The sequence below is a fragment of the Tachypleus tridentatus genome, chromosome 7 (assembly GCF_004210375.1).
Source record: "Tachypleus tridentatus isolate NWPU-2018 chromosome 7, ASM421037v1, whole genome shotgun sequence".
Classification (NCBI taxonomy): domain Eukaryota; kingdom Metazoa; phylum Arthropoda; class Merostomata; order Xiphosura; family Limulidae; genus Tachypleus; species Tachypleus tridentatus.
The window spans coordinates 181,335,660-181,356,867 of record NC_134831.1 but is presented as its reverse complement, the minus strand read 5'-3'; the positions used below and the strand labels follow the sequence as shown (position 1 = coordinate 181,356,867).

The 21,208-nt window shown below is 36.2% G+C and overlaps 1 protein-coding gene across 5 annotated transcripts in view; it reads left to right on the top strand.

The window, feature by feature from the left end:
* LOC143257391 (uncharacterized) overlaps window positions 1-21,208 on the top strand; it is a 144,034-nt gene that overhangs the window by 44,693 nt on the left and 78,133 nt on the right. The gene's annotated exons all lie outside the window — the stretch shown is intronic.

Sequence of the window (21,208 nt, the reverse complement as noted above, 5' to 3'; positions counted from 1 at the left end):
TTTAAGGATGCTTAATTGTCTTGAAAGATCTAGTTTATCGTAACAATAATCTAAACAGTCGAGTACAAATAACCTACACTTTTAAACTTCATTTGCTCACACTGCTGACTGACTTTACAAACAATCAGTTAGTACAGAAAGAAATAACACGCTTGATTACATGTGGTGTACTAATCTATTGTTTAAAATTCAGCGACTCCTTAACAATACTTATAACATTGTTGTACTCTTGACATATTTTTAAACTAGTCTACCCTGTATAGAAATAAAACAATTTAAAATAAAAACATTGAAGATGTTTGTTTTAAACATTTAACGGGAGTAAAAGAAAACAAGCTTGAAATAATGGCACAACCAAACAAAGAATATACATTAGTGACGTCATTAAACGAGAAAACGTAAGCTGATTTCCGTTCGCTAGGAGAAGAAACGTTTGCGAAATACTGTTGTCAGCTAAGGCCACTAGGAGTTATTTAAATATTTGTTTGTTTGTTGAATTACGCACAAAGCTACACGAGGGCTATCTGCACTAGCATTCCCTAATTTAGCAGTGTGAGATTAGAGAGAAGGCAACTAGCTATCACCATCCACCACCAAGTCTTGGACTACTCATTTACTAAAAATGGGCACTTTATAACGCCCCCACGGCTGAAAGGACGAGCATGTTTAATATGACGGGGCTTTGAACCCCAGTCGAGCGCCTTAACCACCTGGCCATGATGCCGGGTCATGTTAAATATTTGTTGAATCACCAAGACAAAATCGTTATAGACCGATTTCTTAACCAATTACAAGGTTCTTAGTGACAAATTATTATTTTCAATGGCGTAGAATGTTTTATATGTATGCTCGCTACTCAATCTGAAGTAGACATACTGACTTAAACTACTAAAGGATTTCTTTTCTTTTGCTCTAAATATATTCTCCGTCGAGAGGAAGGAAAGAAAGTAGTTTCACCAATCACGGACTACTTTTTACTGATGACGTTAATACGAACAACGATATAGGTTTTCGTTTTGATCTATCTTTGTACCTGTTTTGGTGGAGGTAAAGCTGTACATATTTCCACAGAACGGTTTGTTTGAAAAAAATGACTTTTAATATCTCTCCAGAATTAAGGAACAAATGCTTTCAGTCTTGTGTTACAATCTTCATTTAGAAATAAACGATCTCAGAATCTCAAAATGTTGTTTATATTTAATTGGAAACTAAACGTTTCGCTTTACAGCTTCTTCAGGAGCACAAACCAAACTGACGCCCGGCATAGCCAAGTTGCAGGTTCGAATCCCAGTCACACCAAATATGCTCGCCCTTTCAGCCATGGGATCGTTATAATGTGACAGTCAATCCCATTATTCGTTGATAAAAGAGTAGCCCAAGAACTGGCAGTGAGTGGTGATTAGTAGCTGCCTTCTCTCTAGTCTTACATTGCTAAATTAAGGACAGCTAGCGCAGATAGCCTTCATGTAGCTTTGCGCGAAATTCAAAACAAACCAAACCGAAACTGAGAGTACAAAGTATCAAGTGTTTTAAATAAATTATTTGAAGCTTTGAACTGTAAGTTTCGGTTTATGTTTTCGTGAAAGCTCCTGAAGAATAGGTTTACTTTGAATTCACGCAAAGTTACACGAGGACTATCTGAGTTAGCCGCCCCTAGTATAACAGTGAAAACGAAAGTGAGGGCAGGTAATCTTGGGCTACTCTTTTTACTAACGAATGGTGTGATTTACCGTACCTTATAACGTGGCTACAGCTGGAAGGGCGAGCATGTTTTGTGTGACCTGAATTGGAACCTGCGACCCTCAGATTACTAATAAAGCGCTCTGATCACATGACCCATGCAGGTCCCTGCAGTGCGCACTACAAAAATTAATTTATTTACAGTTCGAAACGTTGCTATAGCGTTACGTCTTTAACATTCACTATCGGCAACGGTTCTTGAAAGTTGAACTAACAATGCTACTGTTTTAATAAGTTTTCTTTTCGCTTATTTGTGTTATCATAAAATTAGTTTTTCTCTCAATAAATGCCCTTCACTTCCAACTGGACTACTGCGTGATAAGATGAATAAGCAACATAAGAGAGAGAGAAAAAAAAAGTGAAAAGAAGTCCACCTTACGATTCATTTAGGTCCATTTTCCTTATTCGCAGTGCTTCGTTACGCAGAATAGTGGTAGGTCTGATGAACTTACTACGCCAAATATTGGGGTTCGATAACCGTGGTTGGCACACCGTAGATAGCCCACAGATAATGTATACCAGACATATTAATTAAAATAAAAAAAATCACTGCGTAACCTTTGAGAACAGTACACATAAGTATCGCTATTTTAAAACACACTCTTTGGTGAGATATAGGGAAGGTAACGTAATTCTTATCTTACACTAGTGAGATATAGGGAACGTAACGTAATTCTTGTCTTACACTAGTGAGATATAGGGAACGTAACGTAATTCTTGTCTTACACTAGTGAGATATAGGGAACGTAACGTAATTCTTGTCTTACACTAGTGAGATACTTATCTTACACTGGTGAGATATAGGGAACGTAACGTAATTCTTGTCTTACACTAGTGAGATATAGGGAACGTAACGTAATTCTTGTCTTACACTAGTGAGATATAGGGAACGTAACGTAATTCTTGTCTTACACTGGTGAGATATAGGGAACGTAACGTAATTCTTATCTTACACTAGTGAGATATAGGGAACGTAACGTAGTTCTTGTCTTACACTAGTGAGATATAGGGAACGTAACGTAGTTCTTGTCTTACACTAGTGAGATATAGGGAACGTAACGTAATTCTTGTCTTACACTAGTGAGATATAGGGAACGTAACGTAATTCTTGTCTTACACTAGTGAGATATAGGGAACGTTATCTTACACACTGGTGAGATATAGTAACGTAACGTAACGTGAATATCTTATCTTACACTGGTGAGATATAGGGAACGTAACGTAATTCTTGTCTTACACTAGTGAGATATAGGGAACGTAACGTAGTTCTTGTCTTACACTAGTGAGATATAGGGAACGTAACGTAATTCTTATCTTACACTAGTGAGATATAGGGAACTTATCTTACACTAGTGAGATATAGGAACGTAACGTAATTCTTGTCTTACACCAGTGAGATATAGGGAACGTAACGTAATTCTTATCTTACACTGGTGAGATATAGGGAACGTGATTCTTATCTTACACTGGTGAGATATAGGGAATATTGATCGATAAAGTCAATAAATTGACATATCTATAATTATGTATGATAATCTAGTGTTTCCCAATCTGGAGGATACACGAAGGTGTTGGGCCTCGAGGGCAGCGTAGCAGTTACACAAGCTACGCAGCTTTCTTGATAAACTCAGTTTGTAAAGATCCAATGAGTGGGTGGTTGAGGGGTTTCATACAAGTTATTAAATATTCTGGAGATGTGATACTGAGGACGTGTCTCAGTTCCTACAGAATATTCTGTTTATTAAACTATTCTTACTGTTTAGTTAATTAGAAGTTTCTGGACCGAGTGAGTAAGAGTGTCAGATTTTGGAGCTATAGTTCTGTGGTTCGAGTCCCCCTGTTACATAAAATAAACACCTTACAAACTTTGAATCCTTATAAGAGTGACGCCGAATTCCAGTCTTCAATCTGAAAATATTAGCCCAAGAGTTGGCGGTGGGCGCATTCCCTAGCACTTCAAAATTAGGGAAGACTAGCGCAGGTTGCCTTGGTGTAACTTAGCTCGAAATCCTGCAGAGAAGGAAATCGAAGCGTCCTTGTGGGTGTGGGTTTTGTTTCTTAGTTGTGGATTTCATGCACAGCTACACGAATGATATATGTTCTAGCCGTCCCTAATTTAGCAGGGTAAGGCTAGAGGGAAGACAGCTAGTCATCACCACTCACCACCAACTCTTGGACTACTCTGTTACCAATGAATAGTTGGATGAACCGTTACATTATAACGCTCCCACGGTTGAAAGGGCGAACATGTTTGGTGTGACGAATATTCGAACTTGCAACCCACAGGTTGCGAGTCGAGCGTCGTAACCACCTGGCGACGTCGGACCACCTTGTGGGTCTTCCCTCGATTCTGAATTTTCTATTGCAACGTCACCAGTTTCTTAAACCAAGGCTTTGGGATTTCGTTAAGTATAGAAAAATTATCTCTTGAGAAGCTTCCATATTATTTAGGTTTACCATTTATTTTATTTTTCTGTCTTTGTCGTTTTTTTGTAACTTGCAAACAAGTGCAAACAGGTGATGTCGCACTGGTGATGAAATATTTATTACGTAATATTAGACTTTCTGAGTTTCAATTAGAAAAACAAAAGAGGGAGGCAAACAAAGAGAAAAACTGTCAAAATCGTTCTAGGATAAATCACGTGTGGCATTCTTGACTAATCTGCCTACACTTTGTTTTCTTACGGTTTTTGTAATGTCAAATAAGAGTTATCACTCGGTCTCTGTTTAACCATGTGCTGCTAAGCCTCGCCCGTTTCAAGTGCTTGCTCCTTTGTATGACCGCCTGAATTACAGTGGCATCAAGAAAATTTGCACTAATGAGTCACTATAGGTCATGATGTAATTCATACTGCACGTGTTGCTTTTTGCACGAGACCCTTCTGGTCAGAAAAGTGGGGGCGACGGATGCTCGAGGAAACTGAGTGCAATCCTATTTTGCGGTCCCTTGTTATATATCTTCTTTAATTATGTCTTTAATATCACATGTTAATTCACTTGTTTGTTTCATTTCTAATAAATGATCACAATGTAATCCTGGAATGTTTAATTTCCAGTTCAAGGTGAAAGATAATGGTGTGGGTGGGCTATATTAAACTATAGAAAACATAATTCTAAAATTATTCATCTAACGATTGATTAACTGTTCGTAATTTCTTGAGGTGCAATGTGATATTTGTGCTTTGCCTGCAATAGGGATCAAATCCCTGTTTCTTACTTTATAAGCCTAAAGGTCACCACTGAACTAGCCAAAGGAGGTGGATTAAAAGTTGATTAGTTGTTCATAATTTTTTAAGGTGCAAACCTACGCAATGGGCTATTTGCACTGTGCACGCTGCAAGAATCTAGTCCCGAATTTTAACTTTGTAATGTCTTCCGCTGGTACAGCGGTAAGTCTACGGATTACAACGCTAAAATCAGGGATTCGATTCTCCTCGGTGGATTCAGCAGATAGCCCGATGTGGCTTTGCTATAAAAACACACACATACACACAGCTTTATAATATATAAAAATAGTATCGGACTTTAAATCGTGAATGCATGTATAAGTTTTCAAACCCTCGCAGATTTTATTCCGAGCTATACAAGAAATAAGAGGTAATATTGAGAAGTGAAAAACAACAACGAAATTTAAGCCTTACATAAAAATTGCTATTCAAAAACAAATAACTGTATAGCTAAGAGCGCGAGAAATGTCATTTTCTGAAAGACTGTGAATACAAGGCTTCTATTCTTCAAAAATATATATAAAAACTAGAACTGTAATATACTAATGTTTTAGGATAGTGAGAACTGATTCGGAGAATAAAAACATACATAATTTTTTTTTTTTTTTTTTGCTATGTGTATATCGTTAACGAATATCTTGATTGGAAAATCTTCATTACCGTTTAGTCGTATTTTACAATAATTTAATATTTGTGACCCCAGGGATTGCACTTTAACTAATCTTTCTTACGATTTCTGTCGCCTCTGCCATTTCGAGGTTTTGTCTGAAAACTGAAAGAGAATCATATATAATGTTGCACAAAATTACGCGGAACGCGAGGAGTTGCTTGCTGGCAAAAAGAGACGTTGGCAATATTAATAAAAACACGATTTCTTCTTTCCGGATTGTCTGGAAATGTCTGAACATCAAAAGCGAACCATAAAGTTACGGAGAGATTTAGTTGTAAATCTAGTTTTTATCACTTTTTTTTTTTCTTTCTTTTGTTCATTATCCGCGCTAACGAATCAATACGACATCCTAGCAGTTAAGCCTTTCAAAGATCACTAACCCTATTTTGTTCTATTTCGAGTTGAAACTTACGAAAGCTCGTAAATACTTATCTTTATTAACCCAGTGCTATTATCGCTCGTCTTATTCTAAGACCGGTCACGCATGGTCAGGTGGTTAGGGCGCTCGACTCGTAATCTGTGGGTCGCAGTTTCAAATCTCCGTTTCTGAACATGCTTGCCCTTTCAGCCGTGGGGACTTTAGAACGTAACGATCAATCCCATTATTCATTGGTAAAAGAGTAGCCCAAGAGTTGGCGGTGGGTGGTGATGACTAGCTGCTTTTCCTCTTGTCTTACACTATTAAATTAGGGACGGCTAACGCAGGTAGTCCTGGTGTAGCTTTGCGCGAAATTCCAAAGTCAAACAAATCCATTCTGATAGGTGTTTGAGTATCAGAAATAAAAGGTTGTTGATATTAAATTGAGAAAGTAATTGCATAACCAAAAAGCCAAGGATTTCTTATAAAAGAGACACAAAGTTAAAGTATAACTTTTTCTTCCATTTACCCAAAGGTTATTTTGAAAGCCATTATTATTCAGTATTTGTATAATCGTGTAGAGGTCGGTTGTATTTCCGTTTCTATTTACTGGCGCAGGCGCGAACGATCGTATCGATTACACACCAAGATTGTATTACGTTAGGGTTAAAAAACATTACATTTATCGGACCAAGACAGAAGATAATGCAACAAGATATATGTCCAGGGAAAAACAAATCAAAACTGATTGTGTACAGAAAGTTGAGAAACAAAAGAAACCCGGGCCGTTATTATGGAGTGATTTTTTTGTTTATCGCTCTGTTTCACTTTTATTTCACGCTTATTTCCATGCTGTATGAATCAGTTATATCTATACCTCTACCTTGTGTACTCAAGTATCCGAGTAAATAAATGAAACAGTCTTGACCATCGGCAGTCAAATCTTTCTTTCTTTTCTCAAATGGTACTTCATGTTTCAAGGTTCAGTGAAATACTTATTGTTGACTCTGTTTCTTTATTGGCGAGAACTAATGGACACATATTTTTCACGCTAATTTTTAACTAAAGATAATTCATGGAACCACATATCGTTCTCGCTAATTTTGAATGAGAGGGAACTGATGTACCATATGTTATTCACGCTGTTTCTTAATTTCATGGAAGTAATAAATCTATACATTGTTTATAATGTTTCTGAATTAGGGAGAGAACTAATGCACCCATATATTGTTTATATTTTTGTTAATTGGAAGAAACTAATGGACCCATATATTGTTTATACTGTTTGTTAATTGGAAGGAACTAATAGACCCATATATTGTTTGTACTGTTTGTTAATTGGAGGGAACTAATGGACCCATATATTGTTTATACTGTTTGTTACTTGGAGGGAACTAATGGACCCATATATTGTTTATACTGTTTGTTAATTTGTTAACATAATTCGTTAAATCTGAAAAGAAACGTCTTAAAACGAGTTTAAATATGGTTGTGCCTTAGGTGGCGCAAAGAAACTTATCGAACGTCGCTCTAAGATAATAACCTCTGATTACACTGCCATGTGACTTTTTGTTACAAATTAACCCTATACGTAGCTAATTAGGACTATTATAAGATGGCCACGGCTGACGCCGAGATTACCACAGTATACGACAACATACCCGTTCCTCTCAAAGAACATGACTTCTGGGACTGAAAGTGGCCTTTGAAACATCTTAAAATTATCAGATACGTCATTTATTCTATTGAAGCAGGGTAGCTTTATACGTTCTACTTCAAACTGTTTTCATGACCTCTTAACCCTAGTGGCAAATGGGTTAAGACAGGTTTTGTTTTTATTGATAGGCATATTGTCGCCTCACTCTGGCGCCAACTTGGTTTAACTAGAAACAAAACAAAGAAAAAAAACTCAAACAAAAACAGTATATTTTGTTTGGTTTTTATTTACTCTCTCTGTACAAGTACAAAAGTAATTTGTATTCTGTTGTTCATTCTTTAGCTAAGCGCAAACATTGATGCGGAAGGATACTAGCTAAGGGAACGATGTAAACAGTTTTGACACCTTTAACGAACAACAATAACTCTGTGTCGACACATTTTCTGTTGTCATCTCCCCCTGTTGAAGCTGTTTGTACTTAAATCATATGGAGGAAAATATACCTGACGTTCAGCGTTATTAAACACCAACGAAGAAACCGGTTTAGCTCTGCAACCATTGAAACAATATTTGTTTTCATTGCCGTATTTTATTTTAATGTTATTTTTATTGTTATATAAATAGTTACAAATATGTCACGTATCATTAGTCTTTAGGAATTAATATGACAGCAGCTTTGTTTTAGAAGTACACATACTTTTGAAATCAACAAAATGTCTACAAAATCCTATGACGTAAGATAAAAAGCATAATTTGCTATAATGATCCGAGGTTCGAAAAGTACCACTGAAAATGCTCGTTAGTTTCAACTGGTAAAAGTGACGGGCTTATAACGCAAAGAAACGGGTTTTGACACTCGCAGCGTGCATAGAGCAGATAGCCAGTCTACCATGTATCTTTGCGTTAAACAGTAAATAAAACAAAATGAATAGTGACAGTCAGTTACGTTATACTGTTCAAAGATTTGGGTAGAAGCGGAAAAGCGAACCCTCTGACTGGCTACCTCTTTTTCAATGGTCAGTACTCCATAATTAGGAAAGGCTGTACCTAAACTCTCGGAGCTTTTGACCTGGTCTCTTTGCCCACGTGCGCATCGTTGCTTTACGTTGCAAAAATTCCTACTCTAGTTTATATTCGTATTATCATTTGTTTGTTTTTTATGTATAAAGAAATAAATACACATGTGTCGTTGGATTTCTCAAAGTAGTTAAATCATTATGGCCTAAGTACTACAAAAACACGAAGAAAAACATTCTGGCCCTGACGTTGGAGTTTGGTGAATCATTCGATCTTTTGGTATACAATCCATGTTTCAATTTGATTTGAATTACCACTTATCGAAAAATAGTATTGTAAGTGCGAAATACGAAGCCCACAATTCACTGCTTTAATTTGTCTCTTCTGTTTATCTGAAGAAAACTAAGTATAATATAATAATGAAATACAGGCTTTTTCTCACTGCGACGTTTCGCCTTTAGGGGATTAACATCAACTAATGGCAGTGCAACTAACAGATATACATTAGCTTTATTATTGAAAACTTGGGGAGGAGAAATACAAAAACTGGTCCCCACAGATGTAAGTATTAAAAAAACACACATTGTTTTAAGCGTAAAGTTGCACAATAAGCTATCCGCACTACAGGGATTGAATTTCAGATTTTATGGCAATACCCCCTAAAACTTACCTCAAGAACGATAGAATGAATTTTAAATAGTAACGACTTGTTTCTTTGTTGTTAAGCACAAAGCTACACAGTGGGTTGGCTATATGTGCTATGCCCACCATAAATATGTAAGCTCCGATTTCAGCGATGTACACCTGCTACTTGCGTGTTTTTGAAGTTCGCACAAAGCTACACGAGGGCTATCTGCGCTAGCCGTCCCTAATTTACCAGTGTAAGACTAGAGGGAAGACAGCTAGTCATCACCATCCACCGTCAACTCTTGGGCTACTCTTACCAACGAATAGTTGGATGAACCATACCATTATAACGTCCACTCGGCTGAAGAGGCGAGCATATTTAGTGTGACGGAGATTTGAACCTGCAACTCTCAGGTTGCGAGTCGAGTGCCATAACCACCTAGCCATGCCGGACCTGTAGGCCTACTGTGAGGCAAGAGTTACGGGATGTTAACGCTTTCTTTGTTTTATTTTTACCATCTGTGAAATAATAACCATGAAGATGACATTATACAAATCACTGTGAAGTCGTGTGCGTTATATCATGATCTTTAAATACTCATCTATTACAAGTGGAGTGGATAATGACTAAATAACTTAGCTAAACTGTGATGAAAAGGAGAAGTTAATATATACTGTTAATCTTTTTTTAAATAAAATTCACACGAACATTAAAAGTTAACACTGGGCTGATTGTGAGTTGATAATTAGTTTTATTAATTTAAAATAAGAAAAAAAAGACAACCATTTATTCACGACATCAGTTGAAGTCATCAAAAGTGGCGTTTCTTGTGGTTTGTGTAAGGGAAAAAATCGCATGCGTTATTAAAACTTCGGTCAAGTGTAATATACCTCCTTGTTCGAAACGAGTTGAAGTTTCCTAAGTTTATTAATCTTTGTCTGTGAGTCGCTATCGAAACTTTTTCGTCATAATCGAAAGACTCAAGGCTGTTAAGTTAAATTGTTTAAAAGCCATAAGCCGAAACTTTTAGAATTTGTATACAGATTAAGTTTCGTTTTGATTAAATGACTTGAGACATTCGTTATTGGTCTTCCAGTATGGATAGCCTTTTTTCCCGTCCTCTAACTATGATGTTACTGTTTATCAGTTCTCTATCATGACGTGTTACTTTGGATCACGATGTTATGTTTCTTCATGGCATAAGTAGCGATAATTCTTTCAATATTGTGACTGGTTATTTAGTTTCATTACTGTCTGTCTTTTTACTCAATGTCTTATCGTCTTCTTCATGACGTCCTGCCACCATTTATCATTTTATCTCAAATCATTCAGTAGTGAAATGTGACAGATACTGGCTTTTCTAATTAATTAAGAGGGAAAAAAGACGCACAGAGGTCGTTGTGGCACAGTTTAATTTCAATCCAACAGGGAAAAACATATCTTGAAAAAAAAAATGATGAGTGATAATCAGGTTTTTTTTTAATGGTCACAATTCTGAATGTCCGATACATGATAATTTTTTGTGGTATCAAACCTTTTTTGTTCCACCATATATTAAAATCACCAGAGAATGGTCGTATTGACCCGTTAACATTTTCCATTTGTTTACGTTAGCATACTTGTTGTTTTTTTAAATTTCATTTTATGGTTTACATTTCTACTTAAATGACCAGTGATAAAAGTCCTACTTCCGGTTGTAATTGCATACTGTTTGAATAGCTCTGTAAGATCTATTGATATTATTTTTATTATTATTACATCTTACAAGTTATGTTCACTGGAAGATAATAAACGTCAAAACGAGAGGAGAAAGGACATAGTATAGAATTCGTGGAGTCAGCCCCCTATCGTACACACCATAAATTTTAAAAAGGGTTTAGAATTTTCACAGTTTGAATTGAATATTTGGTCCAGAATAATGATTCGCTATAAACAAATCGTTTTTAAAATGAACTTCATAGGTGGAGACAAAGTCGAAAACACAAGATAAAGATATTAAACGAAAAAATTAGCAACAGAATGCGCCCTTTCAGCCGTGGGGGCGTTATAATTGTACGGTCAGTCCCACTATTCGTTGGTAAAAGAGTAGCCCAAGAGTTGGCGGTGGATGGTGATGACTATCTGCCTTCTCTCTAGTCTTACACTGCTAAATTAGGGACGGCGAGCACAGATAGCCCTCGAGTAGCTTTGTGCGAAATTCAAAACAAACAAACAAGCAACAGAATGTCACGGCCCGGCATGGCCAGGTGGTTTAGGCACTCAACTCGTAATCCGAGGGTCGCGAGTTTGAATCCCCGTCGCACCAAACGTGCTCGCCCTTTCAGCCATGGTGGCGTTATAATGTTACGGTCAATCCTACTATTTGTTGATAAAAGAGTAGCCCAAGAGTTGGCGGTGGATAATGATGACTAGCTGCCTTCCCTCTCGCCTTATACCACTAAATTAGGGACGGCTAGCGCAGTTATCCCTTGAGTAGCTTCTCTCGAAATTCGAAACAAACCAAACTAGAATATCACATAGTTGACTATTAAACTGTTAATTTCCCATTAGTTTCTCTTCTTTGTTTTTACCTGATTTCTATCTTATCTTGACCTCAAAATAAATCCATATTATCACCCTATTGAAAGGTTTATCGGGAGATCAAAGACCCAAGCTTCTTAGTTTTTGCTTCAAACAGGAGTATTTCTGTTAAGCTTCACATTCTTCTTACATTGCCTCCACTCAAACACTGAGGCACGCATATGTAGGTATAATGACGAAGACTTACTGACCATCATCACGACGAAAATAAATGACCTACTTGATGAGTAAAACAAATTTAGTGTATTTCCAAGGTCTTTTCTTACTAACCAACACCACGACGAAAAACTGACCCACTTGATAGGTTAAAACAAATGTGGTGTATCTCCAGGATTCTTCCTTACTGACCAGCATCACGACGAAAACAATGACCTATTTGAGGGTTAAAACAAATATGGTGTATGTCCAGGGTCCTTCCTTACTGTGACTCGTCATGGTCAGGTCGCTAGGACACTCGACTCGTAATCTGAGGATGGTGGGTTCGAATCCCCGTCACACCAAACCTGCTCACCCTTTCAGCCTTGGGGACGTTGTAATGTGACGTTCAATCCCACTATTCATTGGTAACGATGACTGGACGCTTTTCCTTTAATCTTACATTGCTAAATTAGGGACAGCTAGCCCATTATCCTTCGTGTAGCTTTGCGCGAAATTTAAAAAAGCAAACAAACAAACTTTTCTTACTGGCCAACATCACGACGAAAACAAATGTGGTACGTTATACCAGAAAGGAGGCTTAGGGAAATTTTTACGCCAGACGAAAATAGGTAAACTCGCTTTATCTCTTTGAATGTAGAATGTACTTGACCATACAGCTATATTTGTTCTAAGCCTTTGAGGTATAAATGGCAGAGTAATATTTCCACTGATTTATGGGCCAGAGGTGCCATTTGAGTTTCTTGATGACACGTTACAAAGTTAACAAACAAATTTCCAGTAATTTGGTTTGTTTTTAATTTCACCCAAAACTACTCGAGGACTGTCTGCCCTAGCTCTAGGCTATTAGTATTTAACCATAAGTATTATGGTGCACTCGTAGCACTAAATAGCGAAGAAAGTATCTACGCTAACAAAACACGAAAAATACATTCTCGGATTAAAAGTTTGGTTATGGTCCCAATTCTCCACGGTTTATTAACAATATTTTTATTAGCAAGTATTAATGTCTAAAAATACACCTGGTGGCAGATAGGTGAACTTCAGCGCGGTCTTTGGGTCAACTGTCTTGTTTTCCACTAATTCCTATATTATTACATCTACTTTAATACAGTTTATTTTACAGCTTTATTTGAAATAAAGCCATTAAGATTGTTTTTCAGAAGATGCAGAATAGCGCATAGATGAATATAGTATACAAATATTTGTTGAAATTCGTCTTATATTCTCATATTCTTATATTCTATCGTTGTTTTTCTTTTATATATTGCCTGAGGTATATTGTAGTCACGTGATCCCACCAGCCTGTTAAAAATTTCTTGATCTGAATTGTACTATATGTGTATCTATGGTTTCTAATATTCACAGCGATATGAGACAGGGATTGTTTTTTATTGTTTGTTTTTGGAATTTCGCACAAAGCTACTCGAGGGCTATCTGTGCTAGCCGTCCCTAATTTAGCTGTGTAAGACTAGAGGGAAGGCAGCTAGTCATCACCACCCACCTTTAACTCTTGGGCTACTCTTTTACCAACGAAAAGTGGGATTGACCGCACATTATAACGCCCCCACGGCTGGGAGGGCGAGCATGTTTGGCGCGACTCGGGCGCGAACCCGCGACCCTCAGATTACGAAGCGCACGCCTTAACGCGCTTGGCCATGCCGGGCCTTTGTTTTTTATTGTTAAGCCCAAAGCTACGCAAAGGGCAATCTGTTCTCTGCCCACCAAGCCCACCAAGGGTATCGAAACCTGGTTTCCAGCAGTATAAGTTCGGAGACATACCGCTGTGCCACTGTGAGATATGTGAGACATTTATATGTCTACTGACTTACAACGCTTAAATCCGGTGTTCGATTTCCCGCGGTAGACTCAGCAGAGAGCTCAATGTGGTTTAACTCTCAAGTAAATATACATATTTTCTTGAAACACAATTTTGCGCCATCTCATCCCCTTGTGGCATAGTGGTACGTCTGCAGGTTTATATCGGTGGGCAGATATGAACAATAAAAAATATTGTAAATACCACTTTCTTTGACTACAAGGCACATTGATAATTTATTGTGGTCTAATTATGATATTTAATTATTTACAACAGTCTAATTTTTTTGATGAGATACTTTTTTCCTTAGTCTTCTACAGACACTAATCGTTTATGTGTTTCTCTGAACATTGCATGAATTCTCAGTGAATTTTATATTGTAGAAAAACATTTTTTTTTGTATCCTAAATCCCCTTTACCAGCACATAAATATTAGGCCTAAGTACGAACATATCAGTCGTTCTTTAATCGGGTTGTTTATAACTATGTTTATGCTATTCTAATCTTCGGATATCAATTTTTGTTACTTTTAGAATGAGGAAAATTTCTAGCGTCACTGATCTTTTTTGTTTGTTTGTTAACAGTCATGTCTTGTCATATTTCAAACGCTTCACTAATAAATTATTGTTTATTGTTTAATTAATCGTGTATGCTTAACCGTCTTGTAGAACTTACGATACATTCAATCATGCTTTATATCATAGCAAATAGTTTCATAATGCAGTAGCGTGGATGCTTGGTGGACCTTATTACGAACGTATCAGATTGTGACGTTTAACGGTAAGAAGCCCGCATAACTATTTGTCATCTGAATGTTCGGAGAATTAATGTAGGTTGTTTATTAACTAAAACTAACTTATCTTAAATGTCCTCGTCGACAACGAATAGATAAAACCGATTGTTAAGTATCAACAGTATTGCCTCAACTGGAGTATCTCCATGGTAAAGTATTAATATCTGTATGAAACAAAGTTATTTTACCTCTCGCGGTTCCTCAAACGTTATCTCAAAATTTGGCAATAGATATTTTCCATCTCATATGTTGATCAAACAGAAAACCGTCTAAATCTGCTAATCTGTTTCTCTCTCTCTCTTCTACATGAAACAGAACCTACTCAGTACGACTTGCCCCTCCTCTCCCAGTGACACAACGGTATGTCTGCGGACTCGCACTGTTAAAACCGGGTTTCGATACACGTGGTGGGGAGAGCACAAATAGCCTATTGTGTAGCTTTGTGCTTGATACCAAACAAACAGTATGGCCTATAACTGAGCAAAGACAATCTATATAAATATTATAGTACTGACTGTTCTATTTATATGTAACTATATATCTATATAAATATAACAGTGCTGACTGTTGTATGTTTATGTAACTACTTATCTAAATAAATATAACAGTACTGACTATTGTATATCTATAAAACTACTTATCTATATAAATATAACAGTACTATCTGTTCTATGTCTGTGTAATTACTTATCTATATAAATATAACACTACTGTCTGTTGTATATCAATGTAACTACGTATCTATATAAATATAACAGTAGTGACTTTTATGTCTATGTAACTACTTATCTATATAAATGTAACAGTACTATCTGTTGTCTGTTTATGTAAGTACTTGTCTATATAAAAATATTAGTACTGACTGTTGTATGTCCATGTATCTACTTCGTGGGGGGAGGATGGATCTTCATCAAAATTGGTATGGAGGTTCATTAGGTGCATGGGGGATACATGCTAATTTTAAGTTTTACCACCATTACTTCACTTTTTATTGATATATCTTCATTAGATTTGGTATGAAGGTTTGTAAGGCCTATGCAGAGATACTTACAAATTTGCAGTTTCACATTTTATATTTTGCTGTTTTTATTGGTGGTTTTTTTTTGTAATAACATGGACGGGTTTGGTTTGGTTTGAATTCCGCGCAAAGTTACACGAAGGCTATCTGCGCTAGTCGTCCCTAATTTAGCAGTGTAAGACTAGAGGGAAGGGAGCTAGTCATTAATACCCACCACCAACTCTTTTACCAACTAACAGTGAGATTGATCGTGACTCTATAACGCTCCCATGTCTGAAAGGACGAACATGTTTGGTGTGAAGGGAATTCGAATCCGTAACCCTAAGCTTACGAGTCGATCACCCGAACCACCTATCCATGCCGGGCCATACGTAAAAGTGAAGCAACTTTTCATGTTCTAAGATAACATTTCATTAATCGTGAATTTACATAAATTCCACCCATGAGACGAGTACGGCAGCTGGTTTATAATACACGAAACTGGTTGATTAGTAGTGTAGATGTTATCGCAAGATTCCAAGAGCCTTAACATATCTTAATTAAAGTGTAAGAAAAAAGAAATCAAATATTTGCAACGAGACTATTCAACATCGCATAGAATGCGTTAAAACTACACCTAGAAAACATCCGGGCTTGTCAAAAATATCCTATCGGGAGACAATGTGCTGAAAGTACCATAAATTACTTCAGTAAAGGATTTCATAGTGAATGTACTACCACATTACTACGATTAGGGCGCCATCTGTGATGCTTATGCAGTATGTTCTCCATTAATGTAAAGACCTGTAGGGTCTTCGAAAAGGATTAAATACACAAGCTATGCTTCTCTATCAAAAATACTTGGCACCGAATTGCTCCAAATAAAACCAACTATCAGAGGAGTATTTGCAATTGTATGGAGGAGTCTTGAGTCAGTTTCATATATAAATGGTGAAACTTAATACTGAAGGTAGGCAAATGAAGAGTTTACCTTTGATTATGAAGAACCAAAACTTAAGGAAATAAAGTCTGGAGATGGTTTGATTTAATGGTGAAATAAACTTTATTACAAATGTACAACGCTTCGACATAACGCTTTCACTAACCATTCCAAGATGTCTCCAGACTTCAAAGCAAAGAGTTTTTTTCCGTGAATTGCATGGTGTTACTTGTGGTGGTGATAATATGGAATGGATTATGCTTTGCAAATTGCATCATCTTGGAATTTTTGATCAGAGAACTGAAATTTTTGTTCTAGATGAATAGTCTTTCATGCTACGAAGCGTCTACAACTCACACTTGGTATTATCATATTCATTTCATATTATTCTCCAACTACCTGGTTTGAATCCCAAATCTCATTTTTTTTAAAATCGTTTAGAGCTGTTCGAAAATAAAGACCACACCTTTCCAATTGTTAGCCGCCAGATGTATATTATTGAATAACAATATTAGTCAATGACTGTTAAGTCGTATTTTATAACAGTGTATGACTTGTAAGTTTTGTAACCTTCACTGAATTTTAAGTGGTTGAAGAAGTCTTCTTCCGGCACAGAGATTTTCTTGGGTGTCGATATACCCCCTTCACCCGGCACGGCAAGGTGGTTAAGGCACTCGACTCGTAATCCGAGGGTCGCGGGTTCGAATCCCCGTCACACCAAACATGCTTGCCCTTTCAGCCGTGGGGGCGCTATAATGTGACGGTCAATCCCACTATTAGTTGGTAAAAGAGTATCCCAAGAGCTGGCGGTGGGTGGTGATGACTCGCTGCCTTCCCTCTAGTCTTACGCTGCTAAATTATGGACGGCTAGCGTAGATAGCCCTCGTGTAGCTTTGTACGAAATTAAAAAAACAAAAAACAACAAATCTCCTCCTTCCATCTGGTGGGATTGATTTACTTCTCTTTTTGTATGTTCTATACATTTATCATAATTTGTAAGGCAGGTTTGTAATACTCATAAAAACATTCAGAAGTTTGTTATGGCTGCAAGGATCGTTGATTATACTTGCATGACTGACTTTCAAATATCAAACAAAAATGAAAACTATCACGATTTTTTTTTCAAGTTTCAAAACTTCACAAATTCTTGAGTCCACAATAGGTGAGTTTCAAATTTACTTGTAGAACAAAAGAAAATCTTTCACTTCCATTTTTGGAAGCTCTTATTACTTATCTCAGGAAGATAATACGCTAACAGAACTTGTAAGAAACAGTACTTTAACAGGAGCTTTAAAAAGAATAGTTCACTAAAACGTCTAACAAAACAGTAATTTAACAGATCTAAGAAAACATTTAAATAGTTAAAAATAATACTTTAACAGGAACTTTTTAAATTCAGTTTGACAGCCTCCTGTTACATACCTAAGTATTTCAATTTTCACTGAGAAACATGCTAATGTTTCCTATTTCTTCAATCCCAGTGTCACATTGGTATGTCTGCCGTTTCGCACCGCCAGAAACCGGGTTTTGATACCTTTAGAGACAGAGCACAGACAGACAATTGTATTCCTTTGTGTTTAGTTACAAACAAACTGACTAATCCTCTTTGTTACATGGTCTCCTAGTAGAAGGAAAGAAAATATATTGAAACAAATTTATATTTCTTTTCAAGTGGCTCAGCAGCAAGTTTGAGTTTTATGACACTAAAAATCACGTTTCGATACCAGCGGTGGGCACAGCACAAACGGTCCAATATATATTTTTGTGCTTAAAGGCAAAAAATAAACAATTTGAACATTTGCTTTCAATGTATTAAAGACTGAAGCTCTGAACACGTCTGTTTCATGATGTAAGTAAGAAAAATAATACGAGCATGTTTTTTGAAATATCAAAGACTTTTCGTTATTCAATCTGATTACTATTTCAGTTGTTCTTCCCCTATATACTGATTCTTTCTTAAATGAAAATAAAAATTAAATAGTTCTTCAGAAATAAAATTAGGAGGCTCGTTGTGATAATTCTCAACGAATCTAGCTAATTACTGTGTCAGGCTTGGTCCAGGCGTACCCTTACTGTGAACTCTAAGGTTCGTGGTTCGCGTCCCTTTGCCGTAAAAACGTTTTTCACATTTGGGGATTGCAATTGTCAAATATCATTACTGTGGTGACTAAAGAACAGCCCAAGAGTTTGTTGGACGTTATTGTAATGGAAATAATAGAAATAGTTCTAGAAGCGTGGTTTCGTCATATTAAATCTGTTTCGAAATGACTGGTTTAAAAGGGAAAAAAAATTAATCTTTTTTATATTATTGAATATAACTCACGGCACTTGTTTCATTAAGTCGCACGCTTTTTAAGCCGTTTTTTTTAAAGAAAGAAGATCAGAGAAAAATAAGATGTAATCTACACAATAAATACACAAATAACAGGACGTATTTTACATAAATATACAAAAACAATGTATTTCACACAAAAAACAGGATGTATTCTACATAATAAATTTACAAAAACAGGATGTATTATACACAATAAATACACAAAAACAGGATGTATTCTACACAATAAATTTACAAAAACAGGATGTATTCTATACAATAAATAAGAAAGAACAGGATGTATTCTACACAATAAATATACAAAAATAGGATGTATTCTATACAATAAATACAGAAAGAACAGGGTGTATTTTACCCAATAAATTAAAACAAAACAAAACAAGATGGATAAATAATTTAGAAGTCTTCTGATGGGACAGTTCTTAGTCTCTGAAGTTACAATACTAAGATCTGGTTTTTGATTTGCTTGTCTGAGAACGGCAGATAGCTAAATGTGGTTTTGCTCTAAATAAACATATGTACAAGCATGAACATAATTAAGAAAAGTCGGGTAAAGAAACAGGTTGGTTTTATGGTAATTCACGGATTAATATGGCTTATTGGGTTTCTTTTTCACACTCATGCTTATTGGTTCTTCTAACACGTGCCTTGTAAAGCAGACTTATGAGGCTGTATTAAGATAGGAAATGTATTTTTGTTGATTGTGTGAATAACAGATATTAATTGTTTAATTAAAATCACCCATTGGAATCCACTTTTAAATAATTTGTTTGTTTACCTTAGTGAAAAGGCACAGAAAGGGTTTCTTGTCCCTGTCTACCACAGGGAGTCGATTTCGGATTTTAGTGTTTGTAAGGCTGTGAATTTACCGTTACCCCATTGGGAGACTTTTAAATATCTTCATAGTTTGTTTGTTTTAGTGCAAAGCTACATAATGGACTTTCTGTTTTCTATAAAAGCGGAGAATCAAGCCTCGAATTATAGCATTATAAGTCCGTAAACTTACTGCTGACCCACCAGGAGGACTTTTACATATTCAAAGATAGCTTTTGCATACCTGCTCTTTTGTAATTCCAAAGGATAAAGATTCATAATAATAAAACAATAAAAATAATATAAAACACAAAGAAAAGTAGTGGTCAATGCTATATTATGGCTCTTAAAAATGTGACACCATACGGATTCTAGGCAATTTTCCACAAACATTCTGTGTGAAAAGGTGGATGATTACTACTTTCTTAGTAGTTCCATCTGTTGAGCAATTTATAACACAAAGTTTAGTGATGTCACGTTAATCATAATACACTACATTTACTAAAAAGTACATGTATTTAAAAAGAATGACATGTTGTTGTGAGTTTAACGTGATCCATAAGAGAAAAATAATTATAGAAATAAACTTGCAGTATTTGTAAACTTAGTCACTATTTCGTGGTGGTAAATAAGTGTAAAAAACAAACAAACAAACATGGAAACCGAGGACAATGTACGCTTAACAGTAATTATGTGTATGTCACCAATCGTGTGTAAGATAAACAGTTACACAATTCCAAAGGTAGCAAAGAAAAAAATGTCATGTCTCAGTAAACAGTGAGAACAAGAAAAACCTGCTTATACATGGTGTAATATAGAGAATCTTATCATGATTTACTTTTGCCAGCATAGTGTATTCTTTTAAATGTTGGCTGTAGTAGAAGAACCAGTTATGACGTACTTGAGGTCTGTGCGATAGAAACTTTCTCGCATGTATGAGTGGGTACTTTATTATTCTTCGGTGTTTTGGGGTTCTTTTTTTGGCGACTGCGGAGTTTTTTTAACGTACTTTTAAGTATTCTAGTAAGTACTTTTAGTTTTTAGAATTACAAAAGATTAATTTGTACAATAAAGAAACGATAAAAACGTGTACTCTCTTATTTTATGAGTGGTAATATTTCCATTGGACAAATAAAAGTATATCTTGTCCTAGCTGAATAACTCGAGTACTTAAAAAGAGCGTATTCAGTTAGCAGAAGGTACGGTCTTAACTTTGGCACATTTGTTAACACTCCTACGAAAAGTGGGGCCTAATAGGCCCCAGAGCAACTTGAAAGGTTATTAATATTAGGCTAATAATTTTGTATTTAAATTAAATTGCCATTTAAATCCATTAATGAATGGATTAACGAGATTCCCACTGTCCCTATCTACTATCTAGCGAAACCACAGCCAGGGGAACGGGCTTGGAGAAATCAGGACTAGAAACGTCTTTTTGTAGGAGTGTTAAGAGTACGAATATTTATTCATCGTTACGA